Below are 21,583 nucleotides of genomic sequence, written 5' to 3' on the forward strand. Positions count from 1 at the left end.
ACAGGCATGATTTGGCCCAATTAACTCTGGGGCCAGACACCTCTCCTAGGTCGTGCAATAGCGCCTTCGCTCCAAATAGCGCTTGCCCTGTGTCTGCTAAGAACATGAGTAGATCCGCTGCATAAAAGGCTATATGGTGGGTCTGCCCTCGTACTTATAAACCCCGGTAGCACCTCCCAGTCCTGGCCTTCACCGCCAGTGGTTCCATGGCCAGTGCAAATAGGAGCGGGGACAATGGGCATCCCTGCCTCATGCCCCAGCTCACTTCACAAGCTTCAGATATCACCCCGCCTGTCCTAACTTGCGCCGTGGAGAACCGATAGAGTAACGCCGTCCATGCTATAAATTTATCTCCCAACCCAAAGCCGGCAATGACATGGAACAGATAAGGCCATTCCAAACAGTCGAATGCCTTCTCTATATCAATGGCAAACACTGCAGTAGTGTCTTTTGACTAAGAGTACCTATAGTAAGCGCCGTATATTGAAGGCTGTGTTTCTGGCAGGTATGAAGCCGGCTTGATCCCAATGGATTATGTTCGGCATGTATGGCAATAACCGAGTAGCCAAGATGTGACTTAGTATCTTATAGTCCGTGTTAAGCATGGAGAGCGGGCGATACGCGGCCCTGTCCCACGCTGGTTTACCAGGCTTAAGAAGAGGAATGATAACCGCTTCCCTCGTGGAGACCGGGAGGTGACCCAGGCGTCTCGCCTTGTTGTATAATGCCACTAGGTGCGGAGCAGGCTGCTCAGAATAAGTTAGATAAAATTCGATCTGGATGCCGTCTGTCCCCTGTGTTTTATTCTGTGCCATATGTTTAATAGCCACCCTCACTTCCCTCAGCTTGATATCTCCGCCCAACACCTCTGCCTGTTCGTCATCTAGTTGCGGAAACTGGAGCTTTGGCGTGAACTCAGAGGCCATCCCCCGTACGGGCTGTCTTGCTCCTGTATAACTCCTTGTAGATGTCGTAGAACAGCTCGTTGATGCCCTCTTGAGTAAAGCAAGCATCCCCCCAGTCATCTCGTATCTCCAATATCGGCGTTCCTCTTCGTGCCGGGTTAGCCAACCAGGCCAGGAGAGCTCCTGACTTGTCCCCCTCGACATGGGTGTGGGTGAAATAAGCCTTGTATTCAAAGCAGTGCAAACCCTCCACCTGTCCTGCCACTGCCTCCCTTGCCCCCTCCAATTTTGGCTGCTTGTCGGGCCTCCCAGGGAGATCTTCCTCTATGTCCTGCAGATGCTGTTCCGCCTCTCCCACTTCTGCCAACAGTACCCTACGTACTCCCACCATCTCACCTATACTACGGCCCGAATCACTGTCTTAAAGGTGTCCCATTCCACCAAAGGCGTGGAGGCGGTCCCCTCGTTGTCCCCAAAGTATTGCATGATAAACGTGCCCACCACTTCGCAAAATACCTGGTCTTCTAATGCCTCCGGGCGCAGGTGCCAGGTCGGTATCCGGGCCTGGGTCCGCAACCACTGTATCCAGAGCAAGACAGGGTTATAATCTGAGAGTGTTCCAGCGAGATACTCACTACCCTGCACTCCTCCATGTACATCCGGAGTACATAATATTGCATCCAGGCGCACGTGAAGGTCATGTAACGCAGAGAAGTAGGAGTAATCACGTTCTTCTGGGTGTTGGGCCCTCCAGGTATCCACTAAGCCCCACAGGTGTTGCCAATTACGCCTAGCCTCTGCAATCTTATGTGTGGGGGCATTAGGAAGCGGGGGTGCGAGCAATCCAATATCACGTCTGAGATACAGTTAAAGTCCCCTCCAAGTAATACTGAGCCTGTAAAATAAGGTGCCAGCTTCCCAGACAATTGGGAGAAAAAGGCAGGTTGCTCCGTGTTGGGAGCATAAATGCTCCCCAGAGCAATGTCACGTCCATCAAGTTTCCCAAGTACCACTACATACCAACCTTCCGGGTCTTTAAGCTTTTCCCTGCATTGGAAGGGTACTCCCGTCCGCACACAAATCAACACCCCAAGAGCAAAAGCAGAATATGTTGTGTAAAACAAATGACCACCCCATCGCCGCTGCAATGCTACTCCTTCCTGTGCCTGCAAATGTGTTGCCTATAATAATGCAATATGAACTCCCCTCCATATCAAATATGCATGTAACTTTTGTTGACGCCACAGAGTGCATGCCCTGCACATTCCATGATAGACACTTCAGGTTATTGGTGGACTCCATCCCAACCATGTGAGGTATTCAACTCCAAAAGCTGCTCTAGGGACATGCCTAGCTCTATTAAACCCCAAAACTAAATAACATTCCCAACTCCCCCTCCCCAGGATAGCTACTCTGGAACTATTACCCATCCAAACCTTAATGCACACAAAGTCCCCTGTCAGCTACAGAGGGAATGGGGAACGTGGCTGGCTTGGATCCCTCTTTCCCATGCGCTTCAGCCCCCTCGTAGATAAGACAGCCCCGGCTCAGCACCAGCGAGACCTCATGATCAGTAAACGAATCCCCCTTTTGTCATCAACCTGACCCCCCCATCAGATTATGCCATCCGCCGTCTGCAGCGTCACCTCGGGCATGCAACCCCTGCTACCCTGCGAAGTGCCTGAGTCATTACCCACTGAGTCCCCATAGTGCCAGCTTCTTCGGTCAACACCACAGCTCGGTCTTGCGCCAGCGCCACCCCTCCCTGTACTGCCTCTGCCCTTTCCCGCGCCATCTGAGAAACTGTGGGCTTCTTCTGAGTTCAATTGCGGAGACGCCTGCGGGAGCCCATCGGCCTGTTCAAATTCCCCTCCTGTGAAGCCCCAGGGTTCCCTCCGCTCAGTGTCTCCTTCTTGTAGGACTCTAGCCATTCCCATGCTTCATTAGGGGAGTCAACATAGTGCACGGTACCATCCAGAAGTATACACAGCCTCGCTGGAAACATCAGGGAGTACTGAAGGCCCTCGTCTCAGCGCGCCTTCTTAACTGCCAGATAGGCGACCCGCTTCCTTTGCACCTCTTGTGTGTAGTCTGGGAACAGCGTGACCCTTGGGTTATCTACTGTGAAGGGCCCCCCATTCTCTCTTCCCCTGTCTCAGAAATGGAGTAGGCGAGCCACCCCTGGTCTCGGTTGTTGTCCAGGGCTGTGTGCTCTTTCAAGGGTATAAAAGGCAGTGAGGCCCTTCGGGGCCACGACAGTTCTAAACCAGTTTTCCAGGAAGGTCACAATGTCGCTCCCTTCCGTCCCCTCCGGGAGACCCACCACCCGCACATTGTTCCGGTGGTTGCTCCCTACCACATCTTTGGCTCTGCGTTTCAGCACACCCACTCTCTCCACCAGGGCCTTCATCTGCTACTCTGAGACTACGGTGGTCCCCCGCCGGACCTTCGATTCAGTTCCACTACCGCTCACAGCAGCAGCGGGGTGCCGCCAGTCTTGGCGATGCTCTGACTCCGCACCTAAGGGCGATGTCGGCCTAATTCAGGGATCAGGTTTAGCTGCGCAGCAGCACCTCGCCTGCCGCCATTTTGGGCTGTCTCTGCCCCCCGGGAGAATTCCTCCAGCACAGACTGTAGGCGAGGACCGGCACAGCATTCGGGCCAGTCGAGTGGCTCTCCGTGTCCCCCGCTTCTGGGGTGTCATCAGCAACGCGCTGCCGGGCTCAGGGCATCATTTTGTGCAGGATAACGGCTAGGCTGATGCGGAGCTCACTGCTCACGCGTCCACCTTCGGCTCCGGCCAAGCCACGCCCCCTGCTTTACGCAAATAATGCCGTGCTTATAGCATTAACCCCAAGAGCATTGCCAATCTTAATTGATGGTTTTGTCTCCTTCATATAGGGATTGTATTTGTCCCCCAATTATGCGAATTCATTTGTGATGGAAGTGGGCTGTCGAGGGAAGAGTAATACTTTTTACAAGGTGGGCACCCATAACATAGCTAAAGTCCCAGATTTTAAATACCTCAGGGTTTTATTTGACGCCAAATTAAATTGGAACATCCTGAAAGAAGAGAAGGTGGCGGACACAAAGAAGTCAATGGGGGTTATTGCAAGCTTTGCACAGACTAGGCACATGGTCACCCAGGGTGATTTAAAAATTATACCAATCAATTTGTGTTTCTATAGCAGTGCATGGAAGTGAAATCTGGGGCTATAAGGGTCTAGGTGGGCTTCATACGACAGACAATAAATATCTGAGATGGTTATTAAAGGTCCTTCAAGGCACCCCCGCTTATTCAGTTCATGAAGAACTTGGGGTAAGGCAGGTGGAGGATCTAGTAGCTGTTAAACCCCTTCACTACTGGTTGAACATTTGGGCAAAAGAGGAGTCCTCCCTCAATCAGGAGATAATCTGGGATTCCCTCTCATTAGAGCATGCGCCAAGAATACTGTGGCTAAGATATATCAAAGACACGTTGTGTAGCCTAGGAAGACCGCACCTGTTTACAAACTGTAGTTCAGTGAAGATAGGGGATAAAAAATTAATCAATGATCTCTTCTTTAACAAGGCCAGTATGGACCGAGAAGACAAGGAATTGTTAAAACCGACAGTTAGAGCGCATGCTTTAGTGAAATCAGTGCAAGGAAATGAACATTATTTAACTATTTTAACTAGTGCTTATGACCATTTTTTAATTGTGCGCTTTAGATTTAATATGCTCCATCCTTTAGAGGGTGTCCCTATCAGAGGACCCTGTGGTTGCGACACTAGGTTTCCACAACACATTTTACATTTTGTCCTTTTATGTAAATATTTTACAAATCCCCGGCAATTGTATATTAAACCATATTTAGAAGGGATGGGTTTTAGACAGGCTTGAATTGCGCTTTTGCACATGCAACTTTTGCAGACTGAACACACTTTACTTGTGGTTACACACTTTTTAAGGACACTGGTGAGATCCAGGAAATCTCTGAACGATTAAGACAGAGGGGTGTGCTCTGTAAATTGTTAAATGTTTGAATTAGGCACTGGGTAATACCAGTAAGCATTGAGTCTAAGGCATAAATTAGAGACCCTGCAAGAGGATTGTATAATGTGCTGTTACTCTAACACTGATGTCAAAATGAATTATCCCTTTTATTATTACTCTGTTATTTGTTTTTAATCTATTTTATCTTTTATGGCTGTATGCTTTGCCGACTAAAGAAGTATTATTATAGGTGCTTTCAGTGTGGTATGGCTGTAGAAATGAAGAACATTGACTTTGGGGCTCTTAGCTTTTTTCATTATACTTCAGGCCATAGTAAGTGAGACAAGCCACGCTCATCCACCTGAAGCAAAACAAAAAGAATAAAAAAATGCCTACAGCTCCTGGTATTCCCAGGCGGCCTCCAATCCAGGTACTAACCAGGCCCAACCCTGCTTAACTACTGAAATCACTTACATTCAGGGTGGTATGGCTGTAGGCATGAAGAGCACTGACTTTGGGCTCATAGGGCCACATGTAGGTAATTAGTATTTACTGATTGGTAAATACCGAATTTTGCCGATTCGGTATTTACAAATCGGTAAATGCTATGTAGGTATATTTACCGAATAAATTAACGAATCGGTAATATTCGGTAATTTCCGAATCAGTATTTACCGATTCGGTATTTGCCATTGATTCCTATGGGCCTTGAGGCCCATAAGAACCAATGGCAATTACCGAATCGGTAAATACCGATTAGGTAAAATTGCCGAATTGACAAGGGGACAGGGTGTCACTTTGACACCCTGTTGCACCCCTGATTCAGGCTTGTGTGCCATGTGACACACATACATGCCCTTAAGGCATGTATGTGTGCCACATGGCACAGGTGTACATGCACAGATGTGCATGTACACCTCAAAATGTGGTTTTGGGTCTCCTACCCATTTGCATTAGGGGGCCAGTGAATGTGAGACTGGAATCAGGGTATGGTACCATAGGCACTTTCCCATGGGATAAAGCACTAACTTTGGACCGTTTAGTCTTTAAAATGCTCTGCCTTCTTCAGTATACTTTCCCAGCATCTCCGAATTGAGCATACGGAAGGAAAGAGCAGTTGCAAAATGGAAAATGAACACATAAAACATTATTTTGCTCTCTTTTCCCATGATTACAGCCTGGTCAGCAAGACTTTATTTGCAGTACCTCCACAATGGGTATTTCTCTTACCATGGCAGCTGCAGATAATATAAAATAAAAGCTCACATGTATAGACCTATAGAGCAGTGGAAACAAGAAGGTGCCCCTTTTATGTGATGTGTAAAGGAACATGTAAGCTTATAATCTCCGAGAGACTTAGAGTGACATCCTAGATAACTGGTGGCTGAGCACGAAGAGTTAGGTCGTAGGAGACCATCTAGCAAGCTGTTGTTTTATTTCCCTCACTGCCTAGTATCATAATCCTTGTCTGTCCAATGCTGAAGTAAAAGTATTGTGTAAAGTTGTGCTTACTATCATTACTTTCTGATTATTGAGCTTGGCACTTCACAGAGCCCAATCAAATCCTAGCACTGATCTGCGGACCCTTGTTCCCTAACACTGCCTGCTTCCACCGCCGCAGCCTAAAGTTGTTGACCCCACGAGTGGAAGATGTGTACTCTTGCCCATAAAGCTTGTCTACTGAGCTTTTGTTCTCTTATTCTGAATGATCCTCTCTCTCGAACTGGAACTGGACTCCTCCTCTATTTCAGATGGTGGGTGTGTCGCTCAGTGTTTATGTTGTTGGGCTGACTTACGCTGTGTTGTTGCTGAGTGCTGCAGTGGTGTTGCCTAGTGGTTCTTTGGTGATGCTGTGTTGTGGAGTGTTGTTGCTTTTGTTCTGCTGAGTGATGCTCTGGTGCAGTACATAAATTAACAATAGATGACAGGAGTGATGAATGTCCAAGACAGATGTACTGGGGTGTTGCTGTGGTGGTGTGTAATAGTGCTGTGTTGTTGAAGAGTGATGCTGCCCTTTAACATTATGAGTGTATTGTATGTTGTTGCGTTATGCTTATTGTGTGATGTTTGTATGTGATGTAGCATATTTGATGTTGTGTGAGTGTGAGTATTTTGCATGTGTTAATGTTATGTTTTTAATTAATTTGTGTGTGTATGTGTGTTTTTTTTGTTATAGGTGTGTGCTGCTAATGTGTCGTAATGTTTTTTTTTTTACTAATTTAAAAATGGCGGGCGCTATGTTTTGCCTTTACGTTCCTTACGTAATAGCATTTAGCGTTCTAGTTTTTTTGTCCCTTGTATTTCCTTTTTGGCGTGACGTAATTTTTAGCCAATCGCAGCGCTACGTTTTGTGACTTAGCATTGCGTTTGATGTGCGTCAATTGGAAAATCCCCAGATTGCCGTGAATGTTCGTGTCGGAAAGGTGTGTTCTTCTTCCGGTCTTGTTGCTGCGTCGTTTGACAGGTAAGAGTTAAGTTTTATAATATTTATTACATTATGATAAATGTATTATAGCTTCCATTTATATAATTTACGAATTTGATAAATGTATTGGATGTATTCTCGACGTTTTTGTATCGAGACTGTTTTATTAGTTACTGTATGTACTTAGTATATTCTTCTGTAAGGTTATAAACTGTGTATGTGCTATGTTTTAATGTTTATATTTATATTGATTATGTTTTTTTTTATTTGCTATCGAATTTCCTTGTTTTTTAGATGTGTTATGTATGTATTATTTTTGTAATTAATACATACATAACCGTTTTTAAGCAGCACTTCCCTGTGTGCGAGTGGGACGCTTTGCTGATTAGAGAGCACTCTGCTGGGGACTTACTTGTCTTGCCTGTCGACCCACTGCTCGCGGTACCCGCTCCGCGGGTCCCGCATCGCGCTGTGTGAACTTCTACAGCCTGGAGATTGGAGGGTCAGCTGGGGGAGTTTACTGACGGGGCTGCGAGCGGCGTGCGCTCAAGGAGGGACTTCAACTCCCAGGAGCGCCTGCCAGCCCGGAGGACCAACACCTGGGCCGCTCTCCCCGACCCCTCCCACCCTTCCACCGACCGTTTTTAAGCAGCACTTCCCTGTGTGCGAGTGGGACGCTTTGCTGATTAGAGAGCACTCTGCTGGGGACTTACTTGTCTTGCCTGTCGACCCACTGCTCGCGGTACCCGCTCCGCGGGTCCCGCATCGCGCTGTGTGAACTTCTACAGCCTGGAGATTGGAGGGTCAGCTGGGGGAGTTTACTGACGGGGCTGCGAGCGGCGTGCGCTCAAGGAGGGACTTCAACTCCCAGGAGCGCCTGCCAGCCCGGAGGACCAACACCTGGGCCGCTCTCCCCGACCCCTCCCACCCTTCCACCGACCGTTTTTAAGCAGCACTTCCCTGTGTGCGAGTGGGACGCTTTGCTGATTAGAGAGCACTCTGCTGGGGACTTACTTGTCTTGCCTGTCGACCCACTGCTCGCGGTACCCGCTCCGCGGGTCCCGCATCGCGCTGTGTGAACTTCTACAGCCTGGAGATTGGAGGGTCAGCTGGGGGAGTTTACTGACGGGGCTGCGAGCGGCGTGCGCTCAAGGAGGGACTTCAACTCCCAGGAGCGCCTGCCAGCCCGGAGGACCAACACCTGGGCCGCTCTCCCCGACCCCTCCCACCCTTCCACCGACCGTTTTTAAGCAGCACTTCCCTGTGTGCGAGTGGGACGCTTTGCTGATTAGAGAGCACTCTGCTGGGGACTTACTTGTCTTGCCTGTCGACCCACTGCTCGCGGTACCCGCTCCGCGGGTCCCGCATCGCGCTGTGTGAACTTCTACAGCCTGGAGATTGGAGGGTCAGCTGGGGGAGTTTACTGACGGGGCAGCGAGCGGCGTGCGCTCAAGGAGGGACTTCAACTCCCAGGAGCGCCTGCCAGCCCGGAGGACCAACACCTGGGCCGCTCTCCCCGACCCCTCCCACCCTTCCACCGACCGTTTTTAAGCAGCACTTCCCTGTGTGCGAGTGGGACGCTTTGCTGATTAGAGAGCACTCTGCTGGGGACTTACTTGTCTTGCCTGTCGACCCACTGCTCGCGGTACCCGCTCCGCGGGTCCCGCATCGCGCTGTGTGAACTTCTACAGCCTGGAGATTGGAGGGTCAGCTGGGGGAGTTTACTGACGGGGCAGCGAGCGGCGTGCGCTCAAGGAGGGACTTCAACTCCCAGGAGCGCCTGCCAGCCCGGAGGACCAACACCTGGGCCGCTCTCCCCGACCCCTCCCACCCCTTCCACCTCTTTCTACATTAATCCAATACTACTCCCGCAGCGCGGGAGAGCGCGCGGGAGAAGCCCGGGACAAGGGCGGGACCGTCTGTGGCCGTCCGGGGCCGCAGGAGGCCGGGCAGGGCCACCCATCTAACATTTATTCTTTCCTAACTGTGGCTTTTACTTGGTCTTAATATTTGGTATTGTATATTAATATTTTGAAGTATATATTATGTATATTTATTAATTGTTTATCGAGACCCGTGACATCTTAGATTTTTGTAATCTCTTTACAAACATGCCCCTAAGGTCAGGTAAAGAAAGACATGTTCAGGTTTCCACCTCAAATGGCACTTTTACCGGGACTATTGATCAATTTTTTACACGCTCTACTGCCGTTTTGGAAAAGGAGATAGCCTTGGTTGAAAAACGTCTTTCGCTTGATATTATTACTGGCAAGCGTTCCTCTCTTGGTAAAATTAGCGCGGTTGTCTCTCCTGTCCCACTTACATTGTTGACTACAAATAGTAACGATATAAATGTGGAGTCGTTATTGTTAACTGCTCCCGATAACTATTCTGTGGAGGTAGCGGGGACAAACCAAGAAAGTGTATTTAATACTGCACAAGGCAACCTTTCGAATGGTGGGACTACCGATTTAGATGTGGTTAGTGAGAAATCTGGCCTTTCAGATTCGCCTAATTTCAATGTCAGTACTGAACATATGGATTCCACTTTTAGTTCACAACATACATCTTCCCATAACCGTGGGAAGCGTAAAAGGGTAGATTCACCTGATACAGATGTACAAACCGAGGGTGCGGGAAATTTTATTTCATCCCCCTCGCAGCCACCTAATACTAATCTGATTGTCCATCCTGAGGAATGTAATCCCACAATTAGTATCTCAGAAGAAATTTTCCTGGCCAGGACTGAGTTACTACTCAAATCACTTCTTTTACCACTTTTCGAAAGGACTAGACTGTTAAACGATAAAATGGATGCCTTAGACAAGTTGGTTAAAGATAATATAGTGTCATCGAATAAAATCCTTGCTAGCTTAGTGCCAAAAGGATTGAATCCCCCCGCCCCTCTCACTAATTTGCCTACTACTATGGTCAATAATATAGGGGTCAATAATAATCATGGTAATAATAGCAAAAACACCTCTAAAGCGGGGTTATCTATTCCCAAATCAGCACAAAATATAACAGTACCAGTTCCCAAAAAAGGAACCTTGGAGAATTCAACTGGGCTAAAGTCTGCTGTAAACCCGCAGAATCAGAGAAACCCAACTCCTACACAGAATAAGGCTTTAAGTCATCACCCCAAATCTATCCCAAGGAAGCATTGTGTGAATCTCCCCCCAGAATCAGTGCCGTATACTATTATTTTAACTGGTGTGGCTCCCCTTAGTAGCGGCACGAGAGAAACACACAAGGATCTTTACAATAAGGTCATATTCTGGCTTAATAAAAACCGTCCGCTTCCCCCTGATCTAAAACCCGAAATCCTTAATGTAAGGAGGGTGGACTGGGTAGGCTTTGAGAAAAAAGACCTTGAGGGTGACTGTGTGGTTATTAGTTTTAGAGAACCATGGGTAACTGAATTTATTAGTAGGGAAGCAAGATTTGGAAGAGTTGGAGATGTGCAAACATTATCACTGCATTATTTTTATCCTGCTTTACACGCAACTAGACCCCAAACTCCAATCCACCACACAAGAAGGGATAGGTTTAGAGGCAGATTTCAACCCGAAACTCCGATCTACCCAATGTTTTATCCTCGCCTTGCAAATCGGTTTGCACCATTGTCAGGGCTGGAAGGTGTAGATTGACAAGATGTTGAATCTTTAGATATTGGGGTATCTGAAGATGTAGTAACCCAGCCCCTAAATAATGTGAAAACCCCTGAAATGGAGATTGCTTTAGGGTCCATTGACGTAGTACAGAGGGAGATAGAAAGGGATATACACCCTAATTGTACACCTAGTCCTTTGAATACAGTAGAAACTATGAGTCCAACGGTATTTATGGGAGAGAAACCACCTCATATCCTGACAGTTTTATCATGGAATATAGCGGGATTGAGGGGGAAAATGTCAGAGGCTGAGTGGTGTTCCTTTATAGATTTATACGATATAATTGTTCTGCAGGAAAGTTGGTCAACAGAGCCCATTTATCGAGTTGGCTATCTTAACTATTATAAACTAGCCTGCAAAGGATTGAAGGGACGTCCCTCGGGTGGCCTGGTCATCTGGATAAAACAATCTTTAGCCCTTGCGATAACAGATCTCCCCACCGCAAGTACTGATATTCTGGCCCTGAAATTATGTGGTGTAAATAAACAGGTTTTTTTCCTTATTAATATTTATGCAAGAGGGCTACCAGGAGGGAAGCCCGCGAGAGTGGTAGCTGAATTAGAATTTGTATTGAATAGTATTAGTAGAGATAAATGTGTTATGGTGGCAGGAGATTTTAATTGCTCTTTTGAACCTTTTCCTAGCCTTGTTGATGGGGGTTATGGGGAGATTGACCAGTTATGGAATATCCCTCATTTAACTATTCCACCAGTTAAAAAAGTCACTGAGGCTGCTATGCAGTGGTTAGGTCTGTGCCTTGATTGGAATTTGCGTGCAGCAAATGGCAGGACCAAATCAGACACAATGGGAATGGTTACATTTGACAATTCCCTGCACTCGAGTCGCATTGACTATTTCTTGTTAAGATTAGAATACTGGAAATTATTGGAGGATATGGCGGTGGTCACCAGATCTGAAAGTGATCACAACCCCCTGGCCGTAAAACTATTATTGCAGGAGGGTTTGTTTTTGGATCCTGCAACCAGCATCTTTACTGCAGATGCTGGTCTTACGAATGACTGCAGAAGGGTAAGATGGGCCAGGTTACTAGATAACCCCTCTATTATCAACAAAGTTGCCGATGAGGTCACAACTGCAACAAACCTGATAGTACCCTTATTTGATGAAGGAATCTCACCTGATCAAATTGGGATGATTCACGAGTCTCTTTTTAATAAAATTAAATCTTTTTTTATTGAACCAGTTAAAGGAAGGATAATAGTGCAAACTAAGTCAAAGTGGTACGACAAATCTTGTCGTGCCGCCCATAGCTCTTTGTTATCTGCTATCAAATCTAAAATAGCCAGGGATATAAGGTTGGCTAGGGCAAACTATAAGAAAGTACTTAAAGAGGCAAAAACGAAATGGGATGACCAGCGTTGGTTGGATTTATATCAGGCAAGCACCTCATCCAACCAACAAAAATTCTGGGAGGTTGTTAAATGGGGTGGGACGGGTGATATGCATGTTCCTGTTAATTATGTTCCAGTTGAGCAATGGGTCAAGCATTTTGAGGCACAGTTTAGTGTCGCGGAACGGATCTCCCATAACAATAGGGAAGATGCCAGCGTACAGTTTCCTGTGCCATCTCATGATCACATTGTCTTTACTAAATCAGAAGCGATCACCGCCCTAAACCAAGTGCAGAATGGTAAAGCCCCAGGTATGGACTGCATCCCTGCGGACCTTTTTAAGTATGATCAATTGCATTGGGTCCCGTATATAACACTTTTGGCAAATGCAATAGCTAGAGGGACTGAGATTCCCATTTCATGGAAAGGGGCAGAGATTCTGCCCGTGTATAAAAAAGGGGACAGAACTGATGCAGGGAACTATAGACCCATCAGTCTTATTGATGCCCTTCAAAAGGTTGTAGCTCGAATGCTGTTAGGAAAAATTCACTCATGGATGTCCGAAGCTGACATTCTGTCTCCCATGCAGGCGGGTTTTAGGGAATATACTAGCACAGTTGACCAGATATTAAGATTTGTCATGATTTTCTGGAAAACTGTATTCCTGAGAGGTGGCACGATATATGCTGCATTTGTGGACCTCAAATCAGCATTTGATTTGGTCCCAAGAGCAAAGATGTGGTCAGCCCTGAGAAGGATGGGTGTGCCTGCCGCACTCCTTGATCTCACAATCAGGATGCATGAGGGAAATTTTGCCAGAGTTAGATGGGGGCGGCAGGGTCAGGTCACAGACACCTTCCCCGTGACACGTGGAGTGAGGCAGGGCTGTGTCCTGGCTCCTACCCTGTTTATACTCTTTATTAACCAGGTGGTGAAATTCCTCACAGACACTCCGACTGATGCCCCTTCATTGGGTGGGACTAAATTTCCTCTTTTAATATTTGCAGACGATACTCTTATACTGGCTAAAACACAGAAGGGTCTGCAAGTGGCTATAAATAAATTTGTGGACTTCTGTAATGAGAATGATCTGGAAATTAACATCAATAAAACTAAGTTCATGGTCTTGACAAAAAATAAACCGAAGAGGGGTCATGTTACCATGAATGGGTCTAGTTTGGAGCAGGTTGAAGCTATGACATACCTTGGTGTTTCAATAGACTATAGATTAAGATGGAAAGAACAAGTGGCTGCGCTCAGTTTGAAATTTGCTCGCTTGTCCGGTTGTTTAGTAAAGGAGCAGCGATGTTCTCTTACTAAAAGAGTTTTACCGGCTCTTAAAATCTATAGTGCCAAAATTAGTTCAGCTATTTTATATGGGGCCGATATTTGGGGCTGTGTGGATCTGTCTGTCTTAGATAGGATTCAGAGCAAATTCCTTCGAAACCTTGTCAGCCTGCCCCCTTCAACACCAGTCCTACCATTATTAATGGATATGGGCTTGCATTCTATTAAACATCAAGCCCTCTACAGGATGGTGGCACTGTGGAGGCGCATATGGTCTACTCCAGAACTTGCCATGTTTGCCCGAGAAATACAGGATGTGAGAATGCAGCAGGGGGCTGGTGACATACCGTGGTTTAAGCAAATTAAGATCGCTTTGATCAAAATGGGTCTTCCTTTGCTCTGGTCTGAGCCGGGTTCTAATACTTTCCCTACAAAAACAGACTTCAAGCTACTTTTCTGGTCAACGGTAAAAGTAGAACATGTTGTTCTAACGGAGAAACAGAACTTGACAGGTCAGTTTCTGCTTCACAAAATAGTCCCTCACATAGAGATCTACTGGGATGTTATTCCTAAAACATTAGATAGAAAATTATACCATCAGTTTCGTGTAGGAACACTTCCACTGAGGGTTTTTACTAATGGTTGGCAGAAGACCGAATCATCCCTTTGCCCCTGTTGTACTGTCTGCAGAGAAACATTAGGTCACTTTTTATTTGTATGTACTGCTTACAGTGAACCACGACGTAAATGGTTGAAACCAGTATGCTCCAGACTTAATACCCGAGTGAGTAGCGAAGCCTTGTACATTCTGAGAACAAATACTGCTGAATGGCTATCCATTGGAATGGCTAAATTTCTTGGATGGGCTTGGCTAATCAGGATCAAGTCAGTTGGAAACTTATCGTCTTGAATAACTTTGAATAGTATGCTTTTGCATTATACTATGGTCTGATCAGAACTGATGTCCAGTTTTTTCTCATATACAAATGTATATTTGTAAGTTTTTTTATATTTTTAGTAATTTTTTCTTCTTGACGTCTATAAATGTATGTTTAATTGGGAACTTTTACCTAATTAATTACTGTTACTTTTTTTATTTGCTTGTTAGTATTGCTTTGATACTTTATGATTCTGTTAAATCAATTTGTACTGTTTGTTTTGTATGTGTGTCTTTTATGAATAACAATTCGCAATAAAGACGTTAAAAACTGAAAAACTGAAAAACTGTAATTAATATATTGCAATGTTAATAATGTTTTGTATGTACTTGTTATCTTTATTGACACTTTTTCCCTTTGCGTATGTACAGTATTGGTCATATTTTGATAAATGTATTATTTTTATATTTGCATTGTGTTTTGATACATATTTTATTGGGAAGTTGTTTACTAGGATGTACTTTGTGATCCATTTTTTGGTTGTTAATGATTGTTATTTTCCCTTATTTTCCTTGGCGTTTTATTGTAAGTTCAATATTTTTATTGAGATAGTTCTACTTTGCGGACAGATTGTTATTTGTAATGTAGTCTTCTGAATGCAATGTACCAATATACCTTCATGTACCCTCTTGTTCTGTTTAGGATGCGTTAACTACGTTTTTATACACGTTGCTCTCAAAAAAGCACCCTTAAGTGGCCTTGCATTCTGAAATATGCAGATTTTGAAATTTGCGTTGGCTTATTGTTACTGTTGTCTTTTTAGTATTGTACTCTATTCCATAGTCACAGCTTTCAAAAGCGCGGATGGTGCTGTAGAAGTTATGTACTTGAGCTGTAGCAGCATGGAATTGTTGAATCTGTTTTCCAGAGAGATCTGCAAGCAGCGTTTTGTATATGGCAGCCAGAGCAGCATCAAGCTTTTTTATTTATTAGGAAGGATAACGGTTAAAACTTGAATGTAATGCCTGTGATGTTGAATACGTAAAGAAAGAGCGTACGTGAGGGTCTAGATTGCAATTTTTTTTGTAGTAATCTTGTTTTGTAGTTTAACAGTATAATTATTGTAGGTAGTATATGTTTCCATTCTGAGTGATGATGTAGTGTTGCAGAGTGGTGCTGTGGTGTTGTAGAGTGATAATGTGGTGTTGTGTATTGTTAATGTGGTGGTGCAGAGTAATGCTGTAGTGGTAAGTTGTGTTTCTTGGTGATTTTGTGGTGGTGCTGCGTGTTGCTGTGTTGGCGATGAGTGATGCTGGACTTGCGCTGAGTGATGTTGGTGGCTGGTGTGGTGGTGCAGTTGTGGCTTTGAGTGTTAATGTTGGTCTGTTTATTGATAATGCGGTGGTGCTGAGCGTTGCTGGTGTGTTGCTTAGTGATGATGGTGTTGCTCTGATGTTTTTTTAGGTGGTGCTGAGTGATGCTGTGGTGGTGCTCAGTGTTACTAGTGTTGCACTGAGTGATGCTGGGATGTTGCTGTGTGATGTTGTGGTGGTGCTGAATGATTATGTGGTGTTGCTGAGTGGTGTTGTGATGATGCTGAGTAATGTGATGTTGCTGAGTGTTGGTGTGGTGGTGTATAGTGTTAATGTGGTGTTGCAGAGTGATGATGTGGTGCTGCTGAGTGATGTTGGGGTTGTGCTGCTTGGTGTTGTGGTGGTGCTGAGTGATGTTGTAGTGGTGCTGAGTGATACTGTTAAGGTGCTGAGCGGTGGTGTGTTGGTGCATTGTTTTAATGTGGTGTTGCTGAGTGATAATGCGGTGCTGATGAGTGGTGCTGTGGTGGTGCTGAGTGGTGCTGTTGTGTTGGTGAGTGGTGCTATGTTGATGCTGAGTGATGCTGTGCTGGTGCAGGGTGTTACTGTGGTTGTGCACTTAGCACCACCAAAACACTCTGCGCAACAGCAGCATCATTCAGAGCAACACCAGCATCACTATGCAACACATGCAGCATCACTCACCACCACCCTAGCAACACTTAGCAACACACCAGCATCACTCATTAACGCCATAGAATCACTCTGCATCACCACAGCATCACTCAACACCATAACAGGAACACTTTGCACCACAACAGCATTACTTAACACCACTACAGCATCACTCGCCACCACAACAGCATCACTGAGCACCACAGTAGCATCACTCAGCATGCTGGTGTTGTGTTGACTTTTGTTGTGGTGCTGCTTGATGCTGTTGTGGTGTTGAGTGGTGCTGGGATGATGCTGAGTGATGTTGGCGTGGTGCTGCGTGGTGTTGTGGTGTTGCTGAATGATTATGTGGTGTTGCTGAGTGGTGTTGTGATGGTGCTGAGTAATGTGTTGTTGCTGAGTGTTGGTGTGGTGCTGTATAGTGTTAATGTGGTGTTTCAGAGTGATGATGTGGTGCTGCTGAGTGATGTTGGGGTGGTGCTGCGTGGTGTTGTGGTGGTGCTGAGTGATGTTGTAGTGGTGCTGAGTGATACTGTTAAGGTGCTGAGTTGTGGTGTGTTGGTGCATTGTGTTAATGTGGTGTTGCTGAGTGATAATGTGGTGCTGATGAGTGGTGCTGTGGTGGTGCTGAGTGGTGCTGTTGTGTTGGTGAGTGGTGCTATGTTGATGCTGAGTGATGCTGTGCTGGTGCAGGGTGTTACTGTGGTGGTGCACTTAGCACCACCAAAACACTATGCGCAACAGCAGCATCAGTCAGAGCAACACCAGCATCACTATGCAACACATGCAGCATCACTCACCACCACCCTAGCAACACTTAGCAACACACCAGCATCACTCATTAACACCATAGAATCACTCTGCATCACCACAGCATCACTCAACACCATAACAGGAACACTTTGCACCACAACAGCATTACTTAACACCACTACAGCATCACTCGCCACCACAACAGCATCACTGAGCACAACAGTAGCATCACTCAGCATGCTGGTGTTGTGTTGACTTTTGTTGTGGTGCTGCTTGATGCTGTTGTGGTGTTGAGTGGTGCTGTGATGATGCTGAGTGATGTTGGCGTGGTGCTGCGTGGTGTTGTGGTGTTGCTGAATGATTATGTGGTGTTGCTGAGTGGTGTTGTGATGGTGCTGAGTAATGTGTTGTTGCTGAGTGTTGGTGTGGTGCTGTATAGTGTTAATGTGGTGTTTCAGAGTGATGATGTGGTGCTGCTGAGTGATGTTGGGGTGGTGCTGCGTAGTGTTGTGGTGGTGCTGAGTGATGTTGTAGTGGTGCTGAGTGATACTGTTAAGGTGCTGAGTTGTGGTGTGTTGGTGCATTGTGTTAATGTGGTGTTGCTGAGTGATAATGTGGTGCTGATGAGTGGTGCAGTGGTGGTGCTGAGAGGTGCTGTTGTGTTGGTGAGTGGTGCTATGTTGATGCTGAGTGATGCTGTGCTGGTGCAGGGTGTTACTGTGGTGGTGCACTTAGCACCACCAAAACACTATGCGCAACAGCAGCATCAGTCAGAGCAACACCAGCATCACTATGCAACACATGCAGCATCACTCAACACCACCCTAGCAAAACTTAGCAACACAGCAGCATCACTCATTAACACCATAGGATCACTCTGCATCACCACAGCATCACTCAACACCATAACAGGAAAACTTTTCCTTATGACCCAAAACAAATTTTTAACATTTAACGTGCAAGCCTAGTTGCAAAACTTAAAATATGTTTAGCAAACGTTATTTGAATGACGCCGAAAAAGTAATTACCTTTTACGTGCAAGCCTGTAGTCTGAATCTAAAGTAATACCATTGAGCAGTCGCACGCTGGAGAGGGAGGGGGGAATGACTAGGCATGCTGAACGGGAGGGAGGCTGTGTGTTCCGTCTTATTTGTAGACAAGTTTGTTTAACTAAAGGTAGCCATCCCTCCTGTGACATGTATGGTGTGCGGGTGATGGATGGATGGATGTATTGGGAAAAATGGATGTATGTAGTGGGGGGATGGATGAATGTAGTGGGGGATGGATGAGTGGGTGGATGGATGGATGGATTGAGTGGGGTAATGGATGAATGGAGTGGTATGGATGGATGATTGGATGAAGTTTTGGTGATGGATGTACTGTGTGGATAAATGGATGGAGTGGGTGTGATGGATGGATGGATGTAATGTGGGTGATGAATGGATGGAGTGGGGGATGGATGGATGGGTGGAGTTGGGTGGATGGATGGATGGGTGTAGTGGGGGGATGGATGGAGTGTGCGGATGGATGTATGGAGTGGGGGAATGAATGCATTGCTGGATGTATGGTTAAATGAATGGATGGATGTAGTGGGATGGATGGATGCAGTGTGATGGATGGATAGAGTGGTATGAATGGATGTAGTGGGAATGGATGTTTGTATTGGGATGGATGTATGTATTGATGTTGTGTGATGGATGTAAAATATGTAAAGTAAACGTTATTTGATTGACGCCGAATAAGTAATTACTTTTTACGTGCAAGCCTGTAGTCTGAATCTAAAGTAATACCATTGTTTACCTAAACTTATCCATCCCTCCTGTGACATGGATGGTATGTTGGTGTTGGATGGATGTTTTGGGAGAAATGGATGTATGTAGTGGGAGGATGGATGAATGGAGTGGAGGATGGATGGAGTGGGTGGATGGATGGATGTATCGAGTGGGATAATGGATGAATGGAGTGGTGGGGATGGATGGATGAAGTTTTTGTGACGGATGGATGAACTGTGTGGATAAATGGATGGAGTGGGTGTGATGGATGGATGTAGTGTGGTTGATGGATGGATGGAGTGGGGGGATGGATGGATGGGTGGAGTTGGGGGGAATGGATGGATGGATGGGTGTAGTGGGGGGGTGGATGGATGGATGTAGTGTGTGGATGGATGTATGGAGTGGGGGAATGAATGGATGGCTGTATGTATGGCTAGATGAATGGATGGATGAAGTGGGATGGAGTGGATGGATGGATGGATGGATTGATGGATGGATGGAGTGGGATGGATGTATTGAGTGTGATGGTTGGATGTATGTATGTATGTATGGATGGATGAATGGATGGATGCAGTGGGATATGGATGGATGCAGTGGGATGGATGGATGGAGTGTGATGGATGGATAGAGTGGTATGAATGGATGGAGTGGGAATGGATGTTTGTATTGGGATGGATGTATGTATTGATGTTGTGTGATGGATGTAAAATATGTGAAGCAAACGTTATTTGAATGACGCCGAATAATTAATTACCTTCTAAACCTAAAGTAATACCATTGTTTAACTAAAGTTAGCCATCCCTCCTGTGACATGGATGGTATGTTGGTGATGGATGGATGTTTTGGGAGAAATGGATGTATGTAGTGGGGGGATGGATGAATGGAGTGGAATATGGATGGAGTGGGTGGATGGATGGATGTATCGAGTGGGATAATGGATGAATGGAGTGGTGGGGATGGATGGATGGATGGATGAAGTTCTTGTGACGGATGGATGAACTGTGTGGATAAATGGATGGAGTGGGTGTGATGGATGGATGTAGTGTGGTTGATGGATGGAGTGGGGGGATGGATGGGTGGAGTTGGGGGGGTGGATGGATGGGTGTAGTGGGGGGATAGATGGATGTAGTGTGTGGATGGATGGATGGAGTGGGGGAATGAATGGATGGCTGTATGTATGGTTAGATGAATGGATGGATGAAGTGGGATGGAGTGTGATGGATGGATGGATGGGTTGATGGATGGATGAGTGGGATGGACATATTGAGTGTGATGGTTGGATGTATGTATGGATGGATGGATGAATGGATGGATGCAGTGGGATGGATGGAGTGTGATGGATGGTTAGAATGGTATGAATGGATGGAGTGGGAATGGATGTTTGGATTGGGATGGATGTATGTATTGATGTTGTGTGATGGATGGATGATGGATCGAGTGGGATGGATAATTGGATGTATGGATGGTTATAATTGTGGGATGGATGGATGGAGTGGGGGGATGGATTGATGTATGTAGTGCGGCTGATGGATGGATGTAGTGGGGGTGATGGATGGATGCGGTGCGCGCGGTACAGATGGAGTGGGGGGTGAGGGATTAGTCAGCTTGGTGGAAGAGAGGCTGTGTGTTTTCTTCGGAAAACAAACTTTTACTTATGAACGAAAACAAATTCTTAACATCTAACGTGCAAGTCTGGTTGAAAAACGTGTACAAAAAAAGTTATGTTCCTAAGAATGTGTGCACTTAAAAAACGTACAACCTAGTCTCCATGGCATTTTTAAATGCCTTTTATGTACATTTCAACTTTTGTGCGCAACAACACCCATTCAGTGTGCATGGGTAACTGTGCAGCGTGCAGAAAGTGAAGACCCAATAGAAGAGAGGGTATGGGATGCGTGATAGCGTTCTGGAGAGAAAGGTGGTGTGATCAGCGCGAGTGAACTGAAAACAGCGTGCAATAACTGAAGAGCCAATGGGAGAGAGGCTGTGGAATGAATGTTAGCATGGTACAAGTCAGCTGAAAAGAGCGTGCAATAACTGACGAGCCAATGGGAGAGAGGCTGGGGAATGAGTGTTAGCGTGCTACAGAGAAGGGGGAGTGTGATAAGCGTGAGGGGAGAGACGGCCTGGCGGCCGTCAAAGTGAAAGCCGTGGGCAGTGAATAAATTAGAGGAGGAGAAATGCCTGAGGCACAGCGCACGCTGGGGGATGCCTGTGGGAGGGAGGCTGGTGGCTTTGATGTGCACGCGCTTTTTATGTCAATGCGCTTGCGCATTGAGCTTGCTTTTCACGGGCACCGATGGTTAAGCTCTGGTTAAGCCCCTATATTCTCGCAAGCTCAATGCGCAAGCGCATTGACAGGCGAGACCTAAAAAGGGCCTACAGCACCTGGAATTCCCAGACTATCATCCAGGGACTAACCTGGCTCGACCCTGCTTAACTTCTGTGATCAGACGAGATCAGGTGTTTTCAGGGTGGTATGGCTGTAGGCATGAAAAGCACTGACTTTGGGGCTCTTAGCTTTTTTCATTCTACTTCAGTGCTGCAAAAATAAGTGCGAGAAACCACCCTCA

General features: G+C 46.1%; 2 pseudogenes; both read right to left on the reverse strand.

Annotated features, from left to right (window-relative positions):
• Positions 1-5,270: 5,270 nt before the first annotated feature.
• On the reverse strand, positions 5,271-5,379 carry LOC144825491 (5S ribosomal RNA; annotated as a pseudogene).
• Positions 5,380-21,386: 16,007 nt separating this feature from the next.
• On the reverse strand, positions 21,387-21,501 carry LOC144825636 (5S ribosomal RNA; annotated as a pseudogene).
• Between the last annotated feature and the right edge of the window lie 82 nt (positions 21,502-21,583).

The sequence above is a fragment of the Lissotriton helveticus genome, chromosome 3_1 (genome assembly GCF_964261635.1).
Source record: "Lissotriton helveticus chromosome 3_1, aLisHel1.1, whole genome shotgun sequence".
In the NCBI taxonomy this organism is placed as follows: Eukaryota; Metazoa; Chordata; class Amphibia; order Caudata; family Salamandridae; genus Lissotriton; species Lissotriton helveticus.